This window comes from Oryx dammah, unplaced genomic scaffold, assembly GCF_014754425.2.
Source record: "Oryx dammah isolate SB20612 unplaced genomic scaffold, SCBI_Odam_1.1 HiC_scaffold_13, whole genome shotgun sequence".
Lineage (NCBI taxonomy): Eukaryota > Metazoa > Chordata > Mammalia > Artiodactyla > Bovidae > Oryx > Oryx dammah.
The window spans coordinates 52,642,188-52,651,947 of record NW_024070197.1 but is presented as its reverse complement, the minus strand read 5'-3'; positions in this window follow the sequence as shown (position 1 = coordinate 52,651,947).

Here is a 9,760-nt window from a genome sequence, read left to right as displayed (position 1 = left end):
CCTCCCTTCCAGAGCCTCCACTCCAGCGGCAGGGACAGACCCCCCCCCTACCCTCGATGGGAGCAGAACCAAGCAGTGGGCAGGCGGGCTGAGCACACTCCTTAGGGTCTCTCAGGACCAGAGAGGGTTTCTGGTGTGGCATGACCCCTGGAAGTTCCTTCCCTGTGGATCGGCTACCCTCAGGGGTTCCTGATGACAAACTCTGGTTTCTGGGGGTCTCACCTGTGCCCTGTGGGGCCCTGGGCACTGTGCTGAGCAAGATGCAAAGAGCCCCAAGTCCCACCGCCCCCCCCCAGAGAGTGCAGCTGGGAGGTGAGTGTGGACAATGGTGAAATCACCCCCATAAAGGGGTCCGATCCGAGGATGGGTGTGGACACCGCAGGCCCAGTCTGGGGGTTCAGCCTCTGGGTGCTCTCTGCTGCTCCTCTCCCACGGTCTGGGGTGGGAAGGGGGAGCCGGGAGCCACCTGGATGGGGTCTTGTGCGGAGGGAGCGGGGGGGCGGACAGCAGGCTTTGCCGCTCTGCAGCTGCGTGGCCTAGGCTGGTCCCTTCACCCTCTGAGTCTCAGTTTCCTCATTTGTAAAGTGGTGACAGCCCTTCTTGCCAGGTGGGTGTGCAGAGTGGAAGCCGCGAGCCACCGGAGGCAGAAGAGTGTGAATCGAGATGGGCTTGCCTGTGAAACGCTCAGCAGAGGTCACAGATTTGGGACCGGAAACAAGTGGAATGTCTCTCACTGGCGATTCTTCAGTTCTGGATTTGCATGTGAAAGTGATAGTGTCTTGCTTTTATTTGGGTTAAATAAAATAATTGATTAAGATTAATTTCTCTCATCTCTCTCTCCTGGGGCATGGACCAGGTAGTTGATGTTTTCAGAGCTCTGGGGGTGGGTGATTGTTATGTCATCAAAGTTTGGGACACGTGGAAGCTATCGGCAAGTTCCCATAGTAGGCGTCCTTACAATCCCAAGGACAAGCATGAGCGCCCAAGAGCCTGTGTGCCGCATGGGCAGGGAAACGGGCTCTGGGGGCACCTGCTCGGTGCTCCTGTCTCAGCTGTTTGCGCCCAGGACCCTGTGTAACTGCTCCAGTTACCTGCTAAGGTAGGGACTGTGCTGCCCCCATTTTACTGATGTGGAAACTGAGAGGGGAAGTTACTCCCACGGTCACATGCCCAGGAAGCAGCAGACAAGGATTTGAACCCATGCTTTCTCCACCACACACCCTCATGGGGAATGCTGTGAGTTCCAGCTCATGGAAGCAACCAGAATTTACGAGCTGATGCTCCTCAGAGCCTGGGGCGGCGCGAGGAAAAAGTAATAAGGTGGCCAACACGTGGTTCAGGGGCTGGTATGTTGCAAGTACCAGCAAGGGTGTGATTTATATCATTAACCTAAACCACCACCATCACCATCGTCACCACCACCACCATCGCCACCACCATCGCCATCCTCAGCAGCATCACAGAGCTGTGGTCAGTGTTCCTGGCTTTTTGGCTTTCTCCCTTTCCAGGTCAGCTGCGTACAGTCTCAAATAAAGAGTTTACAGGGGCCGGTGGGGCGGGGCTGATGCAGGAGGAAAAGTAATGAGATTCTTAGGAACGCTGATATTTAGAGGGTTGGCTGGGGTACGATCATCTTTTGGAGTCCAGTTCCTAGCCCTGATGATGATTAGATCAGTAGGGAGCACCACGGGGCCTCTGACTGTATTCCCGATTGCCCTTCACTTCTGCTCAGGGAGAGCAAAGCCGTATTTCAGGGGAGATCTGATGACAGTTTTGCAATAAGATACTTGTTCTTTTGAGAGAACCTCAGTCCTGGCATCTTCAGAAACGGCTCCAGGGCCGTGGACTTGCTGGGAGATGTTCTCAGAAATAAGCAGAGTTGCTCCCTGAATTCTAGCACTTTTTACTTCATCCACGGCAAGGGCAGCAATTGCAAAACTCTGAAACGCCTTCTGAGGAGTGCCTCATCGAGCTGATGAGGAAACTGTCACTGTGAAGGGTTCAGGCTGGAAGAGCGGTGGCAAATGACCATAAAATGAGGAGCCAGAAGATGAGGCTTTCAATCCTGGCTTTGCTGTTTCCAACTATGCATCCTAGCTTCCCTGGTGGCTCAGATGGAAAAGAATCTGCCTGCAATGCAGGAGACCCGGGTTCAGTCCTTGGGCTGGGAAGATGCTCTGGAGAAGGGAATGGCAACCCACTCCAGTATTCTTGCCTGGAGAATCCCATGGACAGAGGAGCCTGGTGGGATACAGTCCATGGGGTCACAAAGAATTGGACAAGATTGAGCGACGAACACACGCACATACACACCATACGTGCTTGGGCAAGGCTCTCTTTGAGCCCCAGTTTCCTCATTAAAAATGAAAATAACAATATATTGATCTAGATCTGACAGGGTTCTTGTGAAGACAAACAGGGAAAAAAAACTTCTGAACTTAAAACTCCAGTGTTAATTAACTGTCCCCATGAAAAAACCTGTATGTATTATTTAAGCTGCTGTTCAGCAGAACTCACTTGTGCTGAAAATGTTCTTCATCTGTGCTGCAGTCACGAGCAACCATGGTCTCAGGAGGGCAGCCAAACATCTCCCTACAGGAGCCCAAGGTGGCTGCCACAGCTCCAGCCCTCACACCCAAGCACAACAACTTCCTATCACATTCTGTGACTGGAGAGCCTGTGATTCGTGGAGCTGCATGGAAAAGCACATGCAATCATGTCAGAACCTTCCAAAAACAACCTGTGAATGTCTGTATGACAACATGCCTTCCATTTCCTAACTTTCTGCAGACATTAACAGATGCCTTGTAAAATATTGAGGCTGGATTTGGGGACTCAGGACATTTGGGTCTGACAGCCCTGCTCTGCAGAGGAGGAAGCTGATGCTCAGAGGTTGACGGACACTGCTGAGGCCATCCATGAATCCATCTGCGACAGGCTTAGATGTGAGGATCCAGATGGATGGCATGAGATCAACTCAGGCTTCCTGCCTCCCGTGTTAACAAAAATGCTCCCTTCTCTGAACCTCTTGACTGGTGTGACCTGAGGCTTTTCCCTAAACAGTAAGGACAGTGGATCCACCAGGAGAATAACGCAGGAAACTGCTCCTTGGGGGCTCAGGGCGCGGAAAGGCTGTGTCTCTGGAGTGCGGGCATCCTCTAGTGGATAGTTTGAGAATTGCATGGTGTTCCCTCAAGGTCCTCAGCAATTTCCCAAATGAACCTAAGAAACAACAATCTTGTTCCTCCCTCTCTGATCCAACCTGCTACTCTTATGCAGTGAGAGCACAGAGGCCCAGAGAGGGCACGTGCCTTGCCCAAGGCCACACAGCAAGGCTAGCAACCCAAGCTGTCAGACTCCACAGGCATCCTGGTGTTCTCCCTGACCTCAAATGACCAGGGAGCTGCGGTTCCCAGTGTGGTCAACGTCATCCTGCATGCTAGTTAGGATGCTTATTTCTAGGCCCTCCCCAGAGCTGCTGAATCCAAACCCCTGAGGATAAGGCCTGGAATCTGCATCTTAGCAAGCTCTTCTAAGAGCTTCTTCAAGCTCTTGGGTTGCTAGCCTTGCTGTGTGGCCTTGGGCAAGGCACGTGCCCTCTCTGGGCCTCTGTGCTCTCACTGCATAAGAGTAGCAGGTTGGATCGGAGAGGGAGGAACAAGATTTGAAGCCACCAGTTACTTATTAACTGTGGACTTGGTCCTTATGGCCCTCCATCTCCTTGCCGTGAAATGAGTTCAACAAACTTCTTCCTGGATTCTGAGGGCAGCCATGCTCCTGGACTCTCACACGCATTCAGGTCACTTAGGATCTTGATAAGATGAGAGTCCTAATGGAGTTGGTCTGGGCTGGGGCCTGAGACTTTTTACTTCTAATCAGCTCCCAGGGGAGGCCAGCGCAGAGGCCAGAGGGGTTAAAAGATCAAAGGAGACAGTACAGGAAAAGGGTGTCCTGTGACTTTTATGGTTTTATCACTGGGGAATTGTCTTCCTTGGCTGAAGAGCTTGGGGAATGCTCGTGGAGGCTCAGAGTGCAGACTGGCACTCTAAATTAGCACATAAACTAAACACGGTGAATTAGCGCATTAAGTTTGCATGCTAATTAGCGAACCGGGCTTCCCTGGTGGCTCAGGTGGTAAAGAATCCGCCTCCAGAGCAGGAGACCTGGGGTTTGATCCCTGGGTCGGGAAGATCCCCTGGAGAAGGAAATGGCAACCCACTCCAGTATTCTTGCCTGGAGAATCCCACGGACAGAGGAGCCTGGTGGGCTACAGTCCACGGGGTCACAAAGAGTCGGGCACGACTGAGTTGACGCACACGCCACTCGCATTGGTGTATTAAATAAGCGTGTTAGAAACAACGCCCCCTGGAGGCAGCTCCAAGCTGCTGCCTGACCAGCTCCCTCCGTGCACCTGCCCTGCTTGTGCTGGGGACATCCTCCCCAGCTCCTCCTTCCCACCCTGTAGGTCTCAGCTTCCTCCTCCAAGCCTCTGTCTTCCATGAACGGATGTGGCCACTCTCAGAGCCCCGAATGTCCCCATCACTGTGCTGGGTCTGCCTTGTGTAAGAATAGAGACTGGCTGTGCCAGAAGCTCACGCTGTGTCCTGGGGCCGGGCGTATGGGGCTGAAACACAACATGTGGGTCAGTGAAGGAATGAGTGGATGGGGGGGGGGGATAAAGGCCTCGTAGATGGAGAGGACAGGCTGCATGGCCTCAGACTCCTGCAGGCAGGCGACCCTTGACCTGTACAGTCGGATGCAGTGCAGAGAGACCCGGGATGAAATGAGAGGCGAGGACACACGCGTGCACATGTGGTGAACACGTGCGGATTCGCTGTGGAACTTAACGTGTCAATCAAGAGACCTGAAAATCACGCAGCTTTGGAGAGGTTTACTTGGCTACCTAATCCTTGAAAAACTGTACTTTTCAGATTAGCAGATTCTGAAAAGACAAACACTCCCTGTTAAGGCTGAGCCCAGAAAGAAAGAAACCTGGGAGAGACCCGGGAGAGCGTCTCAGCTCCCAGTGCCCCACCAGACGGGCCAAAGAACCAGGCTCCAGAGGCAGAGGACAAGGCTTTGAGTCCCAGCTCTCCCACTCGCCAGCTGTGTGCCCTCAGGGGAGTTATTCCCCCTCTCCGGGCTCCCCACCCCTACCACAGCGACAGAGAGAAGTGTCTCTGTCCTGCGGTCGCATGTGGACCACGAGAGGCGATGCAGGCAGAGCTCTCACGGGGCCCTGGCGCTCAGTCAGGGTCCACAGACGCAAGTCACTATTGTACTCCTTGTTATTGCTTGTGGAAAGCCCGCCTGGACTTCAAGGATGATTTCATTGGACGAGACTCAACGTGGAAACTGAACGGGTGCCTCTGCCAGGACAGGAGAGCTAGCTCCAGGCGGGGGCCGGCGCCTCTGCTCCCGGGACCGGGAGAGTGGCCATCTCCTTGGCCTCAGGATCCCCACCCTCAACACGAAAGGGGCGGAAAACAGCCAGAAAGCAAAGGGCAGGGTGCCAAGTGCTGGCAAGGATGGGGAAGGGCCGAATCTCACACCAGGTGCTGGGAGGGCCACTTGGGACCGGCGTTCGGGGCCCCTGTTGGCATGGCTACTGCAGCCATCCCCCCCGTGCCCAGCACCTCCCATCCTGGGTGGGTGCTCAAGAGACGCGCAAACAGAGGTTCACCCAAAGACACAGACAGGCCAGCTCACAGCAACGCCGCTCCTCTCAGACAGAACTGGGCACTGCCCCGGTGCCCGCGACAGCGTAAGCCCTAGGCTGCGTGCGTGTGCCAGGCTGGGCCACTGCGGCTTCCAGTGACAGGAAGTAAACCTTTGGAAAGGCTTACTCCTGGGTCTCTCCCCCGGGTCTCTCCCAGGTTTTTTTCTTTCTGGGCTCAGCCTTAACAGGGAGGGTTTGTCTTTTTAGGGAAGTAACAGGGAAGTAAACCTCCCTTGTTCAAGAAACGGCCCCGACTCCAAAGAGCAGACATTGGGTGATTCTAAGTATTAAGACGTCAAGTGCAGCGGCAGGCAGAGCACAGGTCTGCTGTTAGAGGTCAGGAGAGTGGTCACCTTTTGGGGCGCAGGGGAAGGGAGCGGGAGATGTGGAGGGTGCTTTTCCTGCTTTGTATACTGTGTGTTACACTCCGGTAACACGTGTACACTGAAACAAGGAAGGGTTGATGACGGTTCTAGGGCCCTGCTGGCTCTGCTGCTCCAGGCTTTCTCATCCCAGCCCTGCTTCCTTCTTTCAGCCCCCTGGGGAGAGGTCCCGGCGGAGGGAGGGGACTCCTCGCTTGGGGTTTGGCAGTGCCTTCCAAGGTCACGCCAAGAGGCGGCTGTGGATGGAGAGATGAGTAAGGGCTGAATTTCCCTGCAGGGAAGACACGGGTCTGACTATGGTCTCCGCAGTGGTTTCCTTGGTGACCAGCTGTTGTCTGAAAAACAGAACAATGTGAGAACACGGCAGGGTCAGGCGAGGAAAGACCCTCTGGGGAACTCACGCACATAGAAGAATAAGAGGAAGCGGTCAGAGTTGGTGCTGGGCAAGTGGCCCCCAGAAGCCGACCCACCTCCCTGCCCACCCTTGGAATTTTGGCATTAATCAAATGTTTGCAATTCAAATACCCTTTTCTCATTGACAGATGTTAGATATTACGGACCTTGTGCTGGGCTTCCCACAAAGCGATCGTGGGGGCTGTGATGACATAGAAGTCATCTGCCCTCAGCATCCCCCAGCTTCTCCCAGTTTGGAGGTCAAATATGACCACATGATGCTTCAAAAAAGTAATTGCTCATGTTCAACTTGTCCTTATTTGCTCCAAGCCTGGTGGATCACCTCTTACAGACCCTGCCTCCCTGATGACCGAGAGCTTTGGAGCGTTCCTGGTGCAAGGTGGGGGTCAGGCTGCCTGTGGACAGCAGGTGGCCAGGCTTGACGCCCTGCCCGTTAGAGCTGCTGCTCCAGGGGTGGCCACAGGGTGTCGCTGTTGAACACCAGGCTCGCACAGCCTGAGGGACTCCTTGCCTTCCATGGAGGTGGGACTCTCGGACGCCCTGGGATTGCAACTCTTGCAGTCCACACTCCTGGGCTCAGCTTTGGTTTTCCCAGGTGCAGCACCAGGGGTGACTGGGTCTAGAGGTGCTTCTAGCCTGGCCAGAGAGGGGATGCAACCACCCCAACGACACACAGCCAAGAGGACCAGACTCCTGAAACACACAGACACATTGTGGATATCTTGGAATTGTGAAGCAGATACTTATGCTAAGGTATTTTAGGGATGACGGTGCTCCAGCTAAAGATTCCTGCAAAGACACGCCCCTCTCAGGGAAAACAAGGATGGAATCTCCACGGGTTAGTAGGAAAACTGGGCTTTTGAGTTATGCATTTCTGTATTCAAATCCTGGTTCTGCCACATTCTTCTGTGGGCTCTGGGTAAGCTGTTTCACTCTGAACCTCATGAGATGGATATTGGAATAGTTCCCACCAGTAGGGCTAGAGCAAGGATGGAAGGTAATGGACACAGAGAGCCCCATAAACACTTCTCCGGGCACTCGGCCCCGAACACCCTCCCCTAAGGACTAGTTAGTTCCAGGCTCACCCCGGCTTCCCTGCCCAGCCTGGAATCAGCCATTTCTCCAAGGAGCTCAGGGTCTGGCACTTGTGGTGTTAAAACCTCCCCAGATGATTGTGACGGGAGCTGGTGTCAAGAGCTGCTGGCCTGGCCTGGTGGGGTAGGGGAGGGGGCTGTCAATATTCCTTCCCTTATCCTCACAACTATGTCTAGCGAACATTTACTATGTCCTAGTGGTTCATATGGAGAAGGCAATGGCACCCCACTCCAGTGCTCTTGCCTGGAAAATCCCATGGATGGAGGAGCCTGGTAGGCTGCATCCATGGGGTCGCTAAGAGTCGGACACGACTGAACGACTTCACTTTCACTTTTCACCTTCATGCATTGGAGAAGGAAATGGCAACCCACTCCAGTGTTCTGGCCTGGAGAATCCCAGGGACGGTGGAGCCTGGTGGGCTGCCGTCTGTGGGGTCGCACAGAGTTGGACACGACTGAATCGACTTAGCAGCAGCAGCAGCAGTGGTTCATATATCATCTTATTTGACCCTCACGAAAAACCCACGTGGATAAATTGTTAACCAGTTTTGCATAGGAAAACCCGAAGGCTCCCAGAATTAGACACTCTGTTGTGGGGGGCTGCACAATTAGTGGGGGATGGAGGCCAGATTTGAACCCAGGCCCCTCTGCCTCCAGGGTCCCTCCACTTGCCTGTTCTGCCTCTAATTCCTGGCTTTCCAGTCCTAAGAGAGGGCATACCCCAGCTTGCCCTCCTCATGCCATCCTACCTAACAATGTTCCCATCCATCCATTCATTCATTCATTGCTAAGCCATGGGGTGGTGAAGATGAAAGCAGATTTTTCACGTGGAGCCATGCAGACCCAGAGCAGGTAGCTGGCATGCAGGGTGGCGGGGCTGATTTGGTAGGGTTGGTGGAGCTGGTGGGGCCAGCTGTGGCCAATAGGGTCGGTGAGTCTGGCTGCCCTGGCAGGCAGAACTCCACCTTGGAGCACATGAACAGCATGCTTTTCAGACCAGATGCCACAGGTAGAGCCAGGAAATGGCTCATACACAGAGGCAGCAAGGTTACAATCATCTAATTCCCTGCGCACAGTGACAGGCATTTACAGCAGCTGTAGAGAGCTGGAGGGCCCGGCGAGAGCAGCCGGTGTGACCCTGGGCAGCTGGGGATTTCTCCAAGAAGATGCACCCGGGGGGCCAGCCGCCCTGCATGGGGCCTGGCCACGTGGGCGTCTCTTCCAGAACTTAGCAGGTGTAGCTTTCACAGTTACAAGGGAACACAGGCTTATTAAGGAGGCCTTGGAAAAGACATTAAAGCTGCTGCTGCACACTCAAGTTCACTGCCGGCATACGGATGTATTTCCAGGCCCCACTCATTCATTACTCCATGTACTGTCACTTGAATTTTCATTCCATGTTATGTCCCAGCCAGTTCCTAATAATAATAATAATATAATAATACACTGGGGACTGACAGGCACTGCTAAACCGATCTCACTGGCTCATGTCGTCCACACCAGGACAGCTGGAAGCATGACCTCTCACCCCTCCAGCTGGAGTCACCCAGTGGGAGTCAGGTGGCTGTGAGGTGGGTTCCTTTCTTCTCAAGGTTCTGTCTGAGGCTTCCAGGGTGCTGACGTGGTCACGATTACATCTCTGACAGCTCCGTGAATTTCTTTGGGGTCCCCTGAAGTGGGGGCTGGCGTCAGCTCTCAGATGGGCCAGGCCCTTCTGGAATCTTCTGAGCCCTGGGTATTGGGTCTTCCTTTCCCCTGGGAGGCCGAGTCCAGAGGGTGCCGGGGTGATCCCGCCCCTGGTCTCTTCCCCGCCAAGCCTCCCGAAACACAGGGCTCCGGCAGGTCTGTTGGCTGCTTCCATGTCTTAATCTCAGGGCTCCCCGGTTTGGAGGGCTACCTGGGGCTCCAGGCCTGTTGGAGGAGAGGGGCCGGCCAGCAGCCAGGCCTCCCTGTCTGTGCGGGCTCGTCATCTGGCTGGCCTGCTAACACCTCCGCGCCCTCCTCCCCGCAGAAGGAGATAAGCAGCTTTCCTGAGGGGTGACAAGGGGCAGAAGGTATTCTGGCCCCAATTAAACTATGCCGGGGCTCCTGGCGAGGTGCTGGCAGGCTCTGAACTCCACGACCAGGAGGGGGCTGGCGGCCTGGGCCCT